General features: G+C 34.3%; 1 protein-coding gene across 4 annotated transcripts in view; it reads left to right on the top strand.

Annotated features, from left to right (window-relative positions):
• The window catches only part of spin (lysolipid transporter protein spinster), a 46646-nt gene that overhangs the window by 8982 nt on the left and 16840 nt on the right, over positions 1-20824 (top strand). The window lies entirely within an intron of this gene.

Raw genomic sequence — 20824 nt, 5'->3', positions numbered from 1 at the left:
GTTGAATAACACAGTCGTAGTGTTGATTTTACGCGTGTTTGAATGCCCTAGAAAATTCATAGAAAACCACATATCGTTAATGTCTAGTCAAATATTGCACCATATAATAAAATCTGTAAAGCAAACTAGTTTGATATATTTTTTTCAGTTTAAAAATTGTGGTAACCCTGTCAATGTTGCACAGTTTGAGGATTATTATCGCACCCTTTCATAACCTCTCTAGGGAGATGTGTGCAACTTTTTAATGCCAACCATCTGCCTATGTGCGTCGAGACTCATTTATCTTTTCCATTTTTAGGGGTTGTCACCCTATGTGATTACATTTTAACCCCAACAAAAACCAAACAAACTTTCATCCCTTTGAGAGCGATTCAGGTTAGATTGACTTTTTATCGTCCGGTGTCCGGTCAAGGAGGGACATTTTAAAAAGTGGTCATTTGCAACGCCCACGCCCTCTTGTGTTCTTCGGATAAAGTTTTTTGTTTTTGTGTCCATGATGATGACTCAACTTGTGGTCGTTGTGTACGCGCGATTTATTTATTAACTCCACGCTGAATGGTGCAAGATTAATTCAAAATGTAAATGTCTTAGGGTAGGGCGTTGTACGTTTTGATTGATAGTCTTATGGTGTGGTTTTCTGTAAATGTACTTTGGCAACGTCGCACTTTTCTGTAATGATGGAAGAGAAAACCCTCGAGAAAACCTAACTTTGTTGATCCGCTTTTTGAAAATTCACACAAAATTAATTTTGTCGACGGTATTGGATTTTGGCAACAGCGTACTGAAAATATGGCCTACTTGGTATTTTTTTCGTTTACTGTCTTTGTCCTACGCATGCAATTATCTACGTTTCTCTGTCAGTTACACGGTTTTCCTATGGTCGGTTTTGACACCCTGTGTCATAGTTTTTAAGCTGGCTTTCCACAGATTGTCATTAATTCAGCTTTCATAGTTTTTGGAATAATCTATTCAAGTTATTTCCATAACTCTTCTATACTTTGGTTGGCCGTTTTGGTAATTTAAAATAATTTGTTCAATTGTCAACTTTACATCCACTTATTTTGCAAAAAAAAAACATGTTCGTAATATTTCACATTTAGCTTATTTTTATTATTTTATTTTACTTCCTGTATAACCAGAAGTGTCATAACATTGAAAATATTTAAGCTGGATTACCAAAATTTTCCTTTTGTCTTTCAATTTTGGAAGTGACATTTTTGACTTGAATTTTTATTGAAAAACTTGAGACTTATGTTAAGTCTGCAAGTGACACTATGTGGACACCATGACTCGAGGGGTAAACCGCTGGGGCATTATGGTGTACAAATTTTAGGAATTAATGGGCATTACTGGAGGAACATTGGTATTTTGAAAACATCTAAATTCAAATTTAAACATAAATAAAGTTTGGTAATTTCAATGAATTCTGTTGAAATACAATGAAAAGTTATGAATTTTGTAATTTTACTTTTAAAAATTTTCACGTTCTCTAGCGTCAAAACCGTACCCCTAACCCATCAACTTTTATGCGTCAATAGAAAGCTTATTTCATTGGCTATACATTGACATATAAAAGTTGATACAAAGTGTGGCAAATAAGCTAGTTATTGATGATTGAACGAAAGAATGCACGAAAAAATTGGGCAATTTTGACTCCCTCTAGCGGCCGAACTGTCTAACCTATCCATTCAAATTGGGAGACGGTTAGACAGCTCATTTAATTGGCTATCCATTGACGTATAAAACGCTACTAAAAATGGTGCAAATAAACGAGTTATTGAAGATTGAACAAAAGGATGCACGGAAAAAGTCATAAAAAAATAGTCAACTTTGACGTTCTGTAGCGGCGAAACCGTCTAACCTCTCAATCCATGTGGGAAACTTTTTAGAAAGGTCATTCCATTGGCTCTTTTTTGATGTATAAAACTCTAGCAAAAATAGTGCAATTAAGGGGGTTTTTGAATATTAAACAAAAGGATACACCAAAAAAATTGGTCAAAGTTGACGCCCTCTAAAGCTCATTTTATTGGCTGTCCATCGACATATAAAAGTAAATACAAAGTGTTACAAATACGCGTGTTATTTACAGTTTACACAGGGTGCCCCAGAAACACTTTTTGACTGGTTAGGGCTTATTTCACCCTGGAAAATTAAGAGAACTCGGTTACATGAGCTACTAGGTGATGCATAGAAATTTCTTGAAAAACCGATTTTGCAAATGACAATTTTCGTAAGGGTCAAATTTGCCTGAAAAGCCACCACTATTCCAATGGGTTTTGCGTTATGTTGGCCACTTAGTGCAAGCGAAAATCGACTTTAATGATTTTTTTTCTACAGTTTTGCTGCGGCTCTAAATTTGACACTCACTGTGCTAGGTTTGTCCCAAATATCAGGCCGTACCTAACCAATTTAAAAAAAATCCCTCAAAGAAGTTAGAGTGGTTACAGTCAAGAAAAACGTTTAGTTAGCTTTGGAGCCCTCTGGCGGCCAAATGAAGCACCCTATCAACACAAATGGCCATATTTTTGGAAAGCCCGTTATATTTTCTATCCATCGACATAAAAAAGTCTATACAAAGTGTTGCAAATAAACGAGTTGTTTGATAATAAAGACAGTTTTGCCTGAATTTGACAGCTACTACTTTAACCTTCAATAACTCGATTATTTTGACAGTTACAGGGTGGTTTAAAGGATCAATTGAAAGAATACATTTTTCAAATAAGTGACCTAATACAAACTTACCTTAATTTTGAACACAGAATCAGAGAACGTGCTTTTTTAGGACTGATGTCTTGAGCTCTTTTTTTGACCATCCTGTATAATATATTTTATCGTTTCTCTTCACCCACTCTTAGAACAAACCTTGTATAACACGACAAAACACAAAAAAAACACGTTTCTTGATATGCATAAATTAAAATTATTGTTTTGGAGACTGAAAATATTAAATTTCACATAAAACGGTAAATATCTCAGAAACGGATACAGAAAAGTGTATGACATTAATAGACGAAATATGTCTAGAATTTGAGGTAGAATCCAAAAATGCAATAAGTATACAAGGTGTCCCATTTAAACTAAGCAACAGTTGGTATCTACTTCGGGTTAAATCGTTGCACACATATTTTCTTATTAAAAAAGGTTTTTTAGACTCTCCAGTTGTGGTAATTTAGAAAATTAGTGGGTAGGTGAGGTTAGTTATTGGAAGTTATTAGGAATTACTGGGCATTACAAGGAATTAGTGGACACACAATGGACAAAATTGTACTCAGCGGATTACCCCTCGCCATGACTCCAATTTCTAGACACATTTTCTTGGTATTTGCATGTAACATTTCAATCCTCAATTTAGTTAAATTGATGATTCATAAAGTGATGTCAAAAAGACTTCCTTAAAACGATCGATCGACTGTCGATTAATGTCCAATCGGGCGTAAAAGCTCGGAAAAACACGATGGAAAAAAGGTCATTACATGATCGGACACGTAGGTAGTTAAGTGTTAAATTAATCGGCTATAATGGGGATTAAAGTTGAACAACTAGTTTTTGCGACATTGCCACGCTTTTACGTTTGTAGGAAACGTGTGCCGCATGTTGATTTCTCTACAGAGTGACATTCGTAGACAGAGTTCAAGTCTTATTTCAATGGCACTGAACCTTGACAGTATATTTAAGCCTCGAGCGTGGTTTACTCAAGAAATAAGCCCCTAACCTATATGTTTGTTCAAGTAATGTAACTGTTACTGGTTGTGTAAATCTTAAGCCTATTAACGAAGCCGGAGACGTAATAATTACAGACGGAGTGGCTACTTGTGATTTAAACGACTCTAGTGCTCTTTCTCCGTCTGACAACGTTACCTCCCTGGAAATAAACATCGAAAAAGGAGGGGTGGACTTCCACTTATAGAGATGGCTGCTTTTACCTCGATAACCATCTCGAGGGGGCTGTTTGTGTACTGACAAGATTGAGTTTCGGCGCCAGTGATGGGCTATATTTTCGAGATTGATGATATTGCCGACTGACAAGCTTTTAGCAGAGTATTTCAGAGTTGCATTAATCTATTCGCGTTTGCCTTTAATGCAGTTTGTCAATTAATGCCCTGATCTGGGTTTTCTAAATATGACAACTGTCAGATTGCATTAGTTATATTGTCAGCAGTCACAATGACGGCTTAGACACAAACTTGGCACCATGTTGAGGGTGAAAGGACACATTTTGCAGAAAGAACGTTGACGTCTAATAAATAGTTCTGCAGTGTCATTTTTTAGGGTTTGGATGCAGTTTTGATTATTACTTGCGGCAACACTGTCTAGCTGTCATAATGTCAATTTGACACAGCGTTGCCAGTTGCCATAATCACCTGTTTGGACGTTGCCGTATTGACAAATTCCGTATTAAGCAATTATAAATGAAAATGAGAAAACTATGTTGTTTTGAAAAAAAAACATTCTAAGAATCTCACATGTTTTGCATGCAATAAATGCTTTTTTTTTCGAAATTTGTATAATTCATCGGTCCGTTTATTACTGCAACCAACAATACACCAGGTTCACATCTGCTCGTGGAAGATGTGGCAACATAGAGCATAGTCCCAACTGACAGTCGGCTAAACATTTTGAGGTTAGGAATTTTAAAAAGTTGAAAAACCGCAAAAACTACAAACAGAAGAAATAAAAACTTAATTTAGGGTTGTTTAAGTTTATTAATTAGTGTTGTTATTACGAGACCTTCGTAGAACTTAAGATTTTTCTTCACCAAACTGGAAAACTTGCAACATTTGGTGGTAAACAAAGGCGGAAAGTTCCAATCAAACTTTGGCTTGGGAACAACAACCACATTCAATTTAAATTATCTGGAAAGAACATCACAGATAGGTGCATTCAAACGAGTCATTAACAGCCCAATACCAACGTTTCAAGAATTATTCCATAAAATTTGCAAGAAAGGAAAGGCAATGTGTGTATCCTGGGGATTATTAAATCCTAAAGCAGTGTTTTAACTTATAACAGAATTGTTGGTCTTTTAACAACATGCTTCTTGGTTTTGTGATATAGATTGCTTATTTATTTCCTTTTGTAAATTTACTCAGCATTAAATCCATATCAATTTGGTTTTGTTGTGTGATTTATTTAACATGTTTTTTCAATTTTAGTTCAATTTATTGTAAGAGCAGGTAGGTACCTCAGTTAAAGAAATTATCTAATTTTATGATTGTTTATGAAGAAAACTAGACTTCTTAGATAAAAAAGAAACTTGAGTGTACTTTTTAAAGATTTTATTTGTATATTTCATAATGTGTAAATAATACAATTAAAATAGTAATTGAACCTACTATCTGATGGAAAAATATTTAACAGTAGCACCATCTGTTTCTAGCCTTATAGTCAGAGAAAATTTATAAGGGCTAATTCTGCAAAATAATGGCATTTGATCAAATTTATGTATTAAGTAACTTGTATCCTTCTAATATTACCTGAAACTTATTAGAAATTTGTTTTTTCAACACTCTGCATATGGCTTTTGACAACACCATTAATCACCATAGCTTCAAACACCTTTTGTTCAGTCTTTTAGAGCAATTGACAATGGGACTTAAAATTTGGACCCTTTCAAAGCATGATAAGCAAACTCCAGATTAGGCAAATAAAGGTACCTGAAACATAAGCTATTTAGTATTAGCAGCTCATTAATACCTCTACCAGAGTCCTTTTTATAGTATTAGGTAAATCACCTTGTCAGCTTCTGCTAAATACACCTTTACTCTATATCCATGTTTCTTCGAGAACCACTGGCTTGAATAAACTTGGTTTTTGTAGTGTTCATGTAAAAACTCTTCTTGGGAGTAAGTAAATATATGGGCTGTTTCATTGTGACAGTGTTTTCTATTAGAAAAGGCATCCTTTTCTGTTCCACAACCTCTAGTTCCTTCAGAATGTTTCACTGGGCCCCTTGATAGTTGTAAAGTGTATTAAGAAGGTGGCATTTTCAAAACTGACTACCGAAACACACACACATTATCTAGTCTCACACGTAGTATCGCAGTTAAAAACAAGTTAAATCAAAATACTCCTTAAAATATTGTAAAATTTACATCAAAAATAAAAAATATCTCTTTGTTTACTTTTTGTCAACAATGGCGGCCGATTTTCCGAGCCTTGTCGTCTTGATTCATTGTCGACGTGACTAGATGACGTCAAAATTCTATCGCGCTCGGAACGCATGTAATAGACAAGAAAGGCAAATGATGACGTAACCGCCACGGGAAAATAAATGGACCATACATAGATTGTAGTTGTTCAGGATTTTTGTCAATTATTTACGTGAAAAGTGATATGTTCTATAGTTGGTTGTTTCGTTGTTTTGCAAACTTCACGTGTCGTGTAAATGGTTAGGTTTAAACTGTCACCACTATTTCCGCCATATTGGAATTTTAGACAAGCACCTTCTAGGCTTTCTGGTATAGTAGGCGGTGGTCTATGCTAATATGACAACGCACATTGTGTTGCCAAGTGTCAGTTAATTGCAAGGTTGCCGTTGTTTTTTTTGTATACACGATATCGTTTCGTAGTTTACTGCACTGGAAATTTAAGACAATTTCAAATCTACCGCCGAAACACAATCCACGTCTTGTGCCAACCTTCTCCTATTTCCAGATAGGCTAAATAGAGAATACCGGTGTGATTACGCCAATTTGCATTCCGCGGTTGTTTGATGTGGGGGCGCAATTCAAGCACTTTGAAAACGTCTTCTTGCATCTTCCAACACTACTAATAATATTTAACATGCATTAGCGAGGGGCCGGTCTTGTACCGATAGGCATCTAAATGGAATTTTATAGTCATCGTCTCAAACTTGCTTGCACGTGCAGCATTTGCTTTTAACTTATAGTCACTTGATGATTAACAATTAATTACTGAATATCCTCTAGTAAAGGTCGGACTTAACCTAATATTTCACTGCAGTTTTTACTAAACAGTACAGGTAAAAAAATTGCAGGTTTCGAGTACTTGATCGACCAAAACAAGGTCGTTGTAATTGTTCGCAATTACCCAGCCAATAAAATTGGATATAATATTAGATTTTAATTGAGGTGCAATTTAAAAGTTAATGGATTCTCCTTGTAAACTTCCACTGGCTTTAAATCATTAAATTTTCATTTTGCTTGACAGGCAACTTTACGTACAACCCTATTTACTATGAAAGTTGCTAACTTGTGAAACTGAAAGAAATTTACAGTTGCCCTATCAGCAATTACAGTCGTTATCATCCAAGTAGCGTTAGTAGGACGAATACTGAGTGTCAATTAAAACACAAATTGCATATTCACAATCAACCAAAACGTGTTCGGGTCGATATCCTGTTCTGGTGTTGGCTGTTTGTTTTATTATAAAGTATTTTACGGTTGAATGTCAATGTTGTCTTGAGGTCAGGAACATAATTTAATTCTTCTTTAAAATGGTGTCTGTATGTATAAATATGTTCTTACAAGACTTTCGGGCCATTAGCCAGGTCAATAATTTCAACAGACTCTTCCGTTCTTCTTTTCTGACTTTGAGACTACTTAATTCTTCTTTAAAGTATGTTTGGTTTTTAAAATCGTCTTTTTTGGCAATTACCAGCTCAATTATTTTCTTCTAGCATTTTATGTTTTTTTGCCAATAATGTCCACTAATTCCTTGTAATGCCGAGTAATTCCTAATAACTAACCTAACCTACCCACTAATTTTCTAAATTACCACAACTGGAGAGTCTAAAAAACCTTTTTTAATAAGAAAATATGCGTGCAACGATTTAACTCGAAGTAGATATCAACTGTTGCTTAGTTTAAATGGGACACCTTGTATACTTATTGCATTTTTGGATTCTACCTCAAATTCTAGACATATTTCGTGTATTAATGTCATACACTTTTCTGTATCCGTTTCTGAGATACTTACCGTTTTATGTGAAATTTAGTATTTTCAGTCTCCAAAACAATAATTTTAATTTATGCATATCAAGAAACGTGTTTTTCTTGGTTTTTGTGTTTTGTCGTCTTATACAAGGTTTGTTCTAAGAGTGGGTGAAGAGAAACGATAAAATATATCATACAGGATGGTCAAAAAAAGAGCTCAAGACAACAGTCCTAAAAAAGCACGTTCTCTGATTCTCTGTTCAAAATTAAGGTAAGTTTGTATTAGGTCACTTATTTGAAAAATGTGTGCTTTAAATTGATCCATTAAACCACCCTGTAACTGTCAAAATAATTAAGTTATTGAAGGTTAAAGTAGTAGCTGTCAAATTCAATCAAAACAGTCTTTATTATCAAACAACTCGTTTATTTGCAACACTTTGTATAGACTTTTTTATGTCGATGGATAGAAAATATAACGGGCTTTCCAAAAATATGGCCGTTTGTATTAATAGGGTGCTTCGTTTGGCCGCCAGAGGGCTCCAAAGCTAACTAAACGTTTTTCTTGACTGTAACCACTCTAACTTCTTTGAGGGTCAGGTACGGCTCTGATATTAGGCACAAACCTAGCACAGTGAGTGTCAAATTTAGAGCCGCAGCAAAACTGTAGAAAAAAAATCATTAAAGTCGATTTTCGCTTGCACTAAGTGGCCAACATAACGCAAAACCCATTGGAATAGTGGTGGCTTTTCAGGCAAATTTGACCCATACGAAAATTGTCATTTGCAAAATCGGTTTTTCAAGAAATTTCTATGCATTACATCGTAGTAGACCTAGTTGCTCATGTAACCGTGTTTTCTTAATTTTCCAGGGTCAAATAAGCCCTAACCAGTCAAAAAGTGTTTCTTGGGCACCCTGTCTGTAAACCGTAAATATTGTATTTACTTTTAAATGTCGATGGATATCCAATGAAATGAGCTTTCCATTGACGTACAAAAGTCTGTTGGTTAGTGATACCGTTTGGCCACTAGAGGGCGTCAACTTTGACCAATTTTTTTCGTGTATCCTTTTGTTTAATATTCAAAAACCCCCTTAATTTCACTATTTTTGCTAGAGTTTCATACGTCAATGGAATGACCTTTCTAAAAAGTTCTTAACATGGATTGATAGATTAGACGGTTTCGCCGCTAGAGAACGTCAAAGTGAACTATTTTTTTATGACTTTTTCCGTGCATCCTTTTGTTCAATCTTGAATAACTCGTTTATTTGCACCATTTTTACTAGTGTTTTATACGTGAATGGATAGCCAATGAAATGAGCTTTCTAACCGTCTCCCAATTTGAATGGATAGGTTAGACAGTTCGGCCGCTAGAGGGTGTCAAAATTGACCAATTTTTTCGTGCATTCTTTCGTTCAATCGTCAATAACTAGCTTATTTGCCACATTTTGTATAAACTTTTATATGTCAATGTATAGCCAATGAAATAAGTTTTCTATTGACGTATAAAAGATGATGGGTTAGGTTAGGTTAGGTTTTGACGCTAGAGAACGAGAAAGTAAAATTACAAAATTCATAATTTTTCATTGTATTCCAACGGAATGAATTCCGAAAATTACCAAACTTTAATTATGTTTAAATTTGAATTTAGATGTTTTCAAAATATCAGTGTTCCTCCAGTAATTCCCAACGTATTCTTGAAACGAGGGAACGGAATTATCAAGAGAAAAACCTGTAGAATGTGACAGGAACCCGCCATTGTCAGCTTCTTCTGTCACATTCTATCAACACTTCTCTTGAGAATTCCGTTCCCTGCCTTCAAGAATAGGCCCTCTGGATGCAATAAAAACAAGTCGAATATCTCAGAAACGGTTGAAGATACGAAAATCTTACATTTTTCAGGACTTTCTGCAATTCTGCACCTGTTGGACTAGGTTTACACCAGCTCAACGAGGTAGAAGTAGTCAATACTAGCAAAACAACACTTTCTCATTTAAGGTGGTTTTCTTTGGTATTCCTTAAACACCCAGTATATGTTTAATCGTCGTGTGCTTTGCGGTGGGTAAAATGTGAGTATTTTGAACTTTTTACGGTACTGAAACTCCGAAATACAGAGTTTTCAAAATTTTACTGCAATTTCTACAAAGTTGAATATCTCTGAAACGGTTAAAGTTATGGAACTTTTGCAAGAAATCCAAATTGCTTATAATGACTTACTCCGGCTAGTCGAGTAGGTTTACACCAGTTTCACATTGTAAGAACGAGGTAAACGCGACTTTTCTGTTTTCAAGGTTTATTTTCTGTGCATTTTTTGACTAAAGTAATGGGAGTCGCTGATCCACGTAACGATTAAAAATACAACTGTTTAATGTAATTTAATTCTTCTTTAGAATTTTGAAAAATCGACCACTGTCTTCTTTTCAAATTTCTGGGCAATTAGCCAGCTCAACATATTCTTCCGCTCTTCTTTTCTAACGCTGATAGTGGTGACGTCCACACGAGTTTAATGACTTTCCTGTTATTTTCTACAATAAAATCAAATTTAATCAGGCTTTTTTCGCTGTTAAGCCTGGAATAAAGTTGATATGAATAGTGTGGCGTAACGCGATATTAAAAAGCTATAAATTCATAAAATAACCCGTTAAGTGTGAATTAACTGTTCGAAAGAAGCAATAAACATTTTATTCAATTGATTATTTTGTGCTTAGATGTTGTCAGATTGAACGTTATTTTTTTTATTGTAGTGACACCCTTTTAAAGTGTAGAAATGTTTGACATAACCAGAAATATAACAATTATTATTGTTGTTATATTGTTATACGATATACATAATGGGGTCATCAACTATAGTCCAATTTTCCGTTCAAAACAATAATATTGTAAAGTTTCCTGTTTAAAAATTTGTTTTAACTGATAATTTTAAACTTTACGCCACTAGTTTTTTTATAAAAAACTGAATAAATACTAAATTGAGCTTGGCACACCCCTGTGCGTGACGTATGTATGGGACAATTCAATATGCTAACGTAGGTGGAATTCTACATTCATAAGCACATTGTGCATTTCATTTGAAGGAAGGAAATCTGAGAGAGAAAGAGAGAACTGTGTCAACTGTCAGTAGTGTCAGTTTTCAGTGCTTTCATTGTCGACTGGCGACTGCTAATATCCGACGTACGTTCATATACTCTATTTCGCTCGAGGATCGCTAAGCTGAAAAGAAACAGCGAACACCGTTTTACGTCAAAAACTAGTCCCCTTATGACGTCAAACGGGATACAACGTATATAGGGTGAAACAACCAATTAAAATTTTTATTGTCATTTTTCTTGGGTTTAAATGCTTCTAAAGCCGAAAACAAAAAATACGTGTTAAATATTTTTTGAAGCGCTATCGATTAACAAAATAAAAAAAAATTGGTTGATTATTTGACATTTTAAAAACCGTAATTTAAACATTTAAAAAAAAAGTACTAAAATCCAATATGGCGTTCATAAGAATAAGGGTTAGAAACTATGAAATAATAGCAAAAATTCATTTTTTTTGAACAAATTACTTTTTGGGTTCAGAAAAGTTTGAATTTTCTTAATTTACCAAAACTTTCCCCATTTGGACTTTCACCATTTGGTCCATCCCGTATACTATAGTAGTCAAACCGGCACTGATAGATCCCAAAAAAAAAAAACAACTCTAGTACACTATTCAAGTAGAAGTGTTAAAAATGTAGTAAAAATTGAAAAGTGTGTTGTAACAGTACACGATTTTTCTATTTTAAAAGTGGAACACTTACATAAATAACAATCACTGAAAGAGCCGTAAATGATACGTAGAATCGTTCATGTGTATGTTGCGTTACTGTATCATTAGAAATTTCCACGAAAGGCACTCGTGTCGTTACCGTTGTTGTTGTTATTATTATACGACTTTTACACTGTACACGTTTATTGTAATGGCATAATCGCCTTATTAGACGCAGGAAACCAGGAAGGGTATTAATTTTCCAGTTTTTTTAAAGCTTGACGCACCCTGGTGATATTTCTTGTAGGGGAAAAGTCGGCAACACTGTTCTTTGATGTTGCTTTGGCGTCTAGCGCCCTCTGTTGTGTGTGTGACACTTCCACCGATTACCTGCTGTCACTTCTGGCTATTGGCAATAAACAATCAAAAGCGTCGACTCTAATAGGATTCACCGATTAAATCCAGTTTAAATACTGCGAGATTTCTATTCTTACACCAGACAGCGAGACAAACGTTTTCCGCCTTTCCAGACCACCTTCATTTTCTTGTACAGAGACGACACTTTGGGAAATTAAAGGCAGAGATAATCTGGATCCAAATAGGTGGTTTATAAATAGCTTGGTTGGTTTTAAGTGGCCTGGACAGCAAGAAAAAGTGAGATTTAATGCACCGTAGAGACCAAAATGGGATTCTTTTCTTAATTGTCACCCGCATTTTTTGAAATAATTGACAGTTGTGCTTACAGTTAGTTTATAGCTTTCTATGAGTGAGAGTTTGACAACTGTGACATTTGGCTTCTGAGTTTGGCAACAGTGTAAATTCTCATATATTTTTAAACTCTTTCACCAAATGCACTTTATGGTTTTACTAGTCGGATTTTGATCTTTGACAATTTATTTCTGTCATCAAAATCCTCTTTCTAAACGCATTAAAATTGCAAAGCACAAAATATTGTAAATGAGTATAAACCAACTGAAATGGACTTTATAGCTTTGTAAGTGAGGTTTTGACAGTTGTGGCGTTTGATTGCAGATTTTCGGTCTGGTCTGGCATGAACGCGGCAACAGTGTAAATCCCATTCACAGATCGGTAAAACTGTAAAACACTTTTAAACAATCTTACTGGTTCATCAAAAGCACTTTATAGCTTCCCTAGTCGGTTTTTGACAGTTTATTTATTTCTGACGTAAGCTGGTCTGTCATATTACACTATCAAAACCCTTTTTATAAACCCATTAAAATTGCAAAGCACACTAAAAACAATGTAAATAAGTGTACCCCTACTAAAATGCATTTTATAGCTCAATGAGTGAGATTTTGACTGTTGCGACGTTTGGCTAATTTAATCTAGTCTGTTATTCACGTGGCAACAGTGTAAGTTCCATTTCGTAGAGCTATATGCATGACATTTGATGACAAAATGACATTTTTGGTCAAAAGTGCAATTTTGGAAAAATTTTATTTTACCTCATAAGGGTTCCAATGCTTACCTACCAAAGAACACTTTGAATCCTTCCGAAAATTGAAAAAATGGCATTTTTTGTTAAAAATTTTGTTTTGTTTCAAAAATTGTTCTAATGCACAACAAAGAACATCTTTATACCAAAGAACCTTAAATTAGGTGAAATAAGCGGAAAAAAAAACACTTTAAAATTCATTTAAAGAAAATTCATTCATTTTTCAAAAAAATTTAAAAAATTGGGGGGTCGTTTTTTACTACTTTTTGAGATACAGTATCTCGGTAACATGAAGAGCTAGAGAGGCGAGTTTTGGCTCATTTTGTAGTATTTTTTATCTTTTTTCTAATGGCGTTTTAGCCAAATTGATTGGAGTTCAAATAAAAAGGTTACAAGCTTTTAAAAATTGACAAAATGGCATTTTTGGTCAAAAGTGCAATTTTAGCAAATTTATATTTTGCCTCATAAAATGAAGAGCTAGAAAAGAGAGTTTTGGCTCATTTTGTAGTATTTTTTATTCTTTTTCTAATGGCGTTTTAGCCAAATTGATTGGAGTTCAAATAAAAAAGTTACAAGTTTTCAAAAATTGACAAAAAGGCATTTTTGGTCAAAAGTGCAATTTTAGCAAATTTTTATTTTGCCTCATAAAATGAAGAGCTAGAAAAGAGAGTTTTGGCTCATTTTGTAGTATTTTTTATCCTTTTTCTAATGGCGTTTTAGCCAAATTGATTGGAGTTCAAATAAAAAAGTTACAAGCTTTCAAAAATTGACAAAATGGCATTTTTGGTCAAAAGTGCAATTTTGGCAAATTTTTATTTTGCCTCATAAAATGAAGAGGTAGAGAGGCGAGTTTTGGCTCATTTTGTAGAATTTTTTATCCTTTTTCTAATGGCGTTTTAGCCAAATTAATTGGAGTTCAAATAAAAAAGTTACAAGCTTTCAAAAATTAACAAAATGGCATTTTTGGTCAAAAGGACCTTAAATTAGGTGAAATAAGCGCAAAAAAAAAAACATTTTAAAATTTTTCATTTTTCCAAAAAATTTAAAGAATAGGTAATAAGGGTCTTGTTTTACTACTTTTTGAAATACACTATCTTGGTAACATGAAGAGCTAGGGAGGCAAATTTTGGCTCATTTTGTAGTGTTTTTTATCCTTTTTCTAATGGCGATGTAGCGAAATTGATTGGAGTTCAAATAAAAAAGTTACAAGCTTTCAAAAATTGAAAAAATGACATTTTTTGTCAAAAGCTTTTTTTAGGTGAAATAACCACTTTGAACCTTTCGAAAATTGGAAAAATGGCATTTTTGGTCATTTTTATTATTTTTTGCTCCAAAAGGTTCCAATGCACAGCAAAGGACATATTTATACCAACAAAGCAGCTTTCAGTTTGGTGCTTTTTTTAACCAATCACAAACTAGAAACAGTGCTGTGATTTACGCAAATACTGCAGATATGGACTTTGTCTCCTTTATTTTCTGGCCCTAGATTTTTGAATCGAAGGAAGGGAGTTATCAAGAGAAAGGAACAAATAATTTGACAGAAACCTTTTCTTCACCAGTACTGTCAAAACCACAAAAAGTTCTCAAAGCACACAATACAAAAAACAAAGAAACACAGCAGGTAATACACAAGTCAGGTATAAATTTTTTTGTGTTTTATTATGTTTTTTAACCTAACTTCACTTTTTCCTATAATGGCTGTGATTGTTGTTACTATTCATAATTGTCCATAGTCGAAAACTCTGAATCATTGCCAACGAAAGAATGATGTAAATTTGTGTGTAAATTTCCAGAAAAACATGTTACTGCAAAGATAAAGGCGAGAAACACGAAAAACAGAAAATGACACTTTGCGTACTACAGTAAACATTACAACATTATTGATTGTGATATTCAGTTTAAACAAATACGAATTTGCTGTTATCTTGACAATTGCAAGGCTTCTGTTTGGTTTGCTGTTCTATTTTGATAAAAAATTCTATAACAAATCCATATAAGTGTAACCGTAGGAATGCTTGAGAGAAAGTAGTGTTTTCGGCAGGTGTTTTCCACCATATTGCATCATTGTTGTTTTTTTTATTACTTGAATAATTACTAGCGTTGACTATTGTAATGTAAATGAGTGATAATCTATCTAATCGTAAGAGTTGGCTTACTGCCATTGGCTCGTAAAGTTCGGGTGTTGGCGTGTTGCAAAAATCGTACGATATTTTAATTGCACACCTAGAACTACACGTACACTCAACAAAGCGGTTATTAATCACGTGTGTGGTAAGATACAATAGGATTTGTATGGTCAAATCAATATTTTGATAGTAACGAATTTATATCAATAAAAAAAAATGGTTGGCGCATCTGTTATCCGTGGGGAAATAAGAGAACGCGATCGTATACGTAGAATTCCATCAAAAGAACGTGAGATTCTTTCGGATACGGTAGAAACCGAAATAAAATCTACATAAACGTATAAGGTCGCGAACGATTCAGCTAAAAAGATTCCGTTCCCACAGGTTTTCTTATCCTTCTCATTTTTATGTGACTAAGCTATCAAAATGGTATACCAAGTATTCCAGTGGTTTTTCTTGCAACTAACCCTAAAATGTGAGGATTTTCTTACAGCTGGAGACTTTTGGAGGCTTTTGGCTACCTTTACATACAAAGCAATAAAGTGATTATCATATTTTATGCCGGATTTCCTATTTCCGGATAAGTTAAACTGAAGAAATATGCATTTGGTTGTTTGATGCTTCGATAAATTTTATTTGGTATGTCACCTATGAAAGTTTTGACTGTCACTCTGTAATCATTTTACGGATCATTATTTTGACAGTTACCATGTGACTACTGACTTTGTCATTTTACAGTTCAAATTATTTCAGAAACAGTCCCGTCACAGTTTTTAGGTTAGGTTAGGTGACAACGTGAAGGTTTTACCAAATTTTTGATTTGACTTGGTGTCGAAAGCTTCAAATTGATTTTCTAAGGTCAGCTGACTGTTTTTCCAAATTCTGACAAACAAAAAATATTTTTTGACGTTTGCACGAATCTTCTAACTGTCATAATAACCAAGTTAGCACGTGTCAAATAAAGACACTTATCATTTAAAAGAAACAGTTGAAAAATTGGTAATTTAAATTTAGACAGTAGTAAAATGGTAAGAACTACGTCACGTGACTTGACAATTCAATTTTTGATCTTGCAACATTGTAAAGGCCAGTTGAAATTGTCAAAAACAGTCACGTGAAGTTCAAAACGCAGTTTAAACTTTGAAAAATGGTAAATTAAATTTAAACAGTTTTGTGAAAACTTAAATAAAATTAATTCACGTTACGTGACGTTGAAAATGCAATTCTGCATGTTCTTGCAACACTGTAAAGGCCAATTGACATCTGTCAAAATTAATCACGTGACCTTTAAAATGTGGTTTAAAATTTAAAAATTTGGTAAATTAACTTTAGACCATTTTAGACAGTTGCAAAGCCACGTGACTTTGATTATGCCATTTTAGAGCTTGCAACACTGTCAAATCCAACTGACATCGGTCAAAAAAACAGTCACGTGACTTTAAAATGTAATTTAAATGTTGATCATTTGTTAAATTTAATTTAGACAGTTGTAAAAGCTGAAATTGTAAAGTACACGTTACGTGACGTTAATAATACAATTTTGAGCTTGCAACACTGTAAAGGCCAGTTGACATTGTCAAAAATAGTCACGTAAAGTTCAAAACGCAGTTTAAATTATAAAAAATGATAAATTAAATTTAAACAGTTGTAAAAACTTAAATTGCAAAATACACGTTACGTGATGTTGAAAATGCAATTCTGCATGTTCTTGCAACACTGTAAAGGCCAATTGACATCTGTCAAAATTAATCACGTGACCTTTAAAATGTGGTTTAAAATTTAAAAATTTGGTAAATTAACTTTAGACCATTTTAGACAGTTGCAAAGCCTGAAATTACAAGAGACACATCACGTGACTTTGATTATGCCATTTTAGAGCTTGCAACACTGACAAATCCAACTGACATCGGTCAAAAAACAGTCACGTGACTTTAAAATGTAATTTAAATGTTGATCATTTGTTAAATTTAATTTAGACAGTTGTAAAAGCTGAAATTGTAAAGTACACGTTACGTGACATTAATAATACAATTTTGAGCTTGCAACACTGTAAAGGCCAGTTGACATCTGTCAAAATTAGTCACGTGACCTTCAAAATGTGGTTTAAAATTTAAAAATTTGGTAAATTAACTTTAGACCATTTTAGACAGTTGCAAAGCCTGAAATTACAAGAGACACATCACGTGACTTTGATTATGCCATTTTGGAGCTTGCAACACTGTCAAAGCCAACTGACACCTGTCAAAAACACAAGTCACGTGACTTTAAAATGTAATTTAAATGTTGAAAAATTGTTAAAGTATTATAATAATTTGTAATAAATATTGTTTCAACTCAATATCATGTAACAAAGATTTTACCATAATTATTACATGTGCCTATGCTGTTCAATTTTCAGTCAATTTTGTTATATTAATACCCTACATTTTGAAGATCCAGAAATTTTAAAAGAAGAACAAAAGACTGTGTTGATATGTTTGAGATGGCTCGGAAATTGCAAAAGAAGAATATCTGACCTATTCCTAGCCCTATAGGATCTCTGTTCCACAAGTTCTGTATTTCTGACCAGTTTTTGTTGCAACTTGTACTGTGTTAATTTACTAATGGAACTCGCCACTTCCCAAAATGAAACCAGCGTTGTAGCCAATGTAAATGGCGGGTGTCGAAAATCAAGTGGTTGCTAATAAAAATCCTGGGGGAAAATGGCGTACCGGAAAACACCCCCGCCTACGAAAATTTAATTAAAAGTTTAAATTGAAAGAAAAATGGTAACAGAGAACGGGGGGGATGCTGGTGACGTAAGCTGAAACGAGACTGTCATACGCACAGCAGCCCGAGTGGGGGGCTAATTGAGAATTTCCACTCTAGATTTGACGTTTTGAACGTGGTTTTCCATTCTGGTTGTATGCGGGGCAGCGAAAGTGCTTTTCATTCTCGAGTGCCCTCTCCAAACAGCGAACATCTGGTTTGCTCGCGCCCATTATAATCAAAATGCACGTGTTGCCGTTTGTAAAAAAAAACTTTCCGCGCCTTCTCTCGTTGTATTCCCCGTTCTTTTATTTCCAATGGATTGTCGAGATGCTCGAAATGTGCAATAGAGCGAATCGTGCATTTTAACGTCCACTTCGCTATCCCCGACATTCTATTAACCCAAGTTCTTACAATAGCAAAAATTGTAACACGTCATTTGTCACTAAACTAGGCAACCAGACATTCAGCCACTTTGTCACATTTTTCGTCTTTTTGAATTCTACGACAAACGGTAATGCAGATAATAATAGCAGAGGCGGCAACTATGCGAATAATTTACTGTTATTAATTAATTGCAGTTAGTCAGATTTCGGTACAGTCAGGGAGAAAAGTGCTGCCAAAGTTTGAAAACACAGTCAGCGACAAAATCGTCTGTTAAACTCACTTGGAGTGAGAAAATGACAGTTTTAAGCACATTTTTGGAATCCTCATTAAATTTCCTATCTACTAACCTAAAAAAACACTACCAAATTGAGTACAGTCAGAGAGAAAAACAGTGTCAAATTTTGAACTAAAAGAAACACAGTTCGGAAGGACAGTCAGGAACAAAATCGCTGGTAAAACCCACTTCTAGTGAGAAAATGTTTGATTTAAGTACATTTTTGGAATCCTCATTAAATTTCCTATTCAATAGCCAAAAAAAACAAAAAACATATCGGTACAGTCATGGTGAAAAATGGTGTCAAAGTTTGAATTGTTAGAAACACAGTTTGAAAGGACAGTCAAGGACAAAATCGCCTGTAAAACCCACTTGGAATGAGAAAATGACAGTTTTAAGCACATTTTTGGAATCCTCATTAAATTTCCTATCTACTAACCTAAAAAAACATTACCAAATTGAGTACAGTCAGAGAGAAACAGTGTCAAAGTTTGAACTAACAGAAACACAGTTTGAAAGAACAGTCAAGGACACAATCGCCTGTAAAACCCATTTGTGGTGTGAAAATGACAGTTTTAAGCACATTTTTGGAATCCTCGTTAAATTTCCTGTTCAGTTACCTCGAAAAACCGTATAAAATGTGGTACAGTCTGGGAGAAAAGCAGTGTCAAATTTTGAACTAAAAGAAACACAGTTTGGAAGGACAGTCAGGGACAAAATCGCTGGTAAAACCCACTTCTAGTGGGAAAATGTTTGATTTAAGTACATTTTTGGAATCCTCATTAAATTTCCTATTCAATAGCCTAAAAAAATATCACTAAATTCGGTACAGTCAGGGAGAAAAGTGCTGCCAAAGTTTGAAAACACAGTCAGCGACAAAATCGTCTGTTAAACTCACTTGGAGTGAGAAAATGACAGTTTTAAGCACATTTTTGGAATCCTCATTAAATACCCTATCTACTAACCTAAAAAAACACTACCAAATTGAGTACAGTCAGAGAGAAAAACAGTGTCAAAGTTTGAACTAACAGAAACACAGTTTGAAAGGGCAGTCAAGGACACCATCGCCTGTAAAACCCATTTGTGGTGTGAAAATGACAGTTTTAAGCACATTTTTGGAATCCTCATTAAATTTCCTATCCACTAACCTAAAAAAACACTACCAAATTGAGTACAGTCAGAGAGAAAAAAAGTGTCAAAATTTGAACTAACAGAAACATAGTTTGAAAGGACAGTCAAGGACAAAATCGCCTGTAAAACCCACTTGTAGTGTGAAAATGACAGTTTTAAGCACATTTTTCGAATCCTTATTAAATTTCCTATCCAATAGCCTAAAAAAATATCACTAAAAATAGCCTAAAAAAATATCACTAAATTCGGTACAGTTAGGGAGAAAAGTGCTGCCAAAGTTTGAAAACACAGTCAGCGACAAAATCGTCTGTTAAACTCACTTGGAGTGAGAAAATGACAGTTTTAAGCACATTTTTGGAATCCTCATTAAATTTCCTATCTACTAACCTAAAAAAACATTACCAAATTGAGTACAGTCAGAGAGAAACAGTGTCAAAGTTTGAACTAACAGAAACACAGTTTGAAAGAACAGTCAAGGACACAATCGCCTGTAAAACCCATTTGTGGTGTGAAAATGACAGTTTTAAGTACATTTTTGGAATCCTCGTTAAATTTCCTATTCAGTTACTTGGAAAAACCGTATAAAATGTGGTACAGTCTGGGAGAAAAGTAGTGTCAAATTTTGAACTAAAAGAAACACAGTTCGGAAGGACAGTCAGGGACAAAATCGCTGGTAAAACCCACTTCTAGTGGGAAAATGTTTGATTTAAGTACATTTTTGGAATCCTCATTAAATTTCCTATTCAATAGCCTAAAAAAATATCACTAAATTCGGTACAGTCAGGGAGAAAAGTGCTGCCAAAGTTTGAAAACACAGTCAGCGACAAAATCGTCTGTTAAACTCACTTGGAGTGAGAAAATGACAGTTTTAAGCACATTTTTGGAATCCTCATTAAATACCCTATCTACTAACCTAAAAAAACACTACCAAATTGAGTACAGTCAGAGAGAAAAACAGTGTCAAAGTTTGAACTAACAGAAACACAGTTTGAAAGGGCAGTCAAGGACACCATCGCCTGTAAAACCCATTTGTGGTGTGAAAATGACAGTTTTAAGCACATTTTTGGAATCCTCATT

Source organism: Ips typographus, linkage group LG1, assembly GCF_016097725.1.
Source record: "Ips typographus isolate SLU linkage group LG1, UJ_Ityp_2.0, whole genome shotgun sequence".
NCBI lineage: Eukaryota > Metazoa > Arthropoda > Insecta > Coleoptera > Curculionidae > Ips > Ips typographus.
Note: the sequence above shows the minus strand (reverse complement) of the source record. Positions and strands in the feature narration are given on the sequence as shown.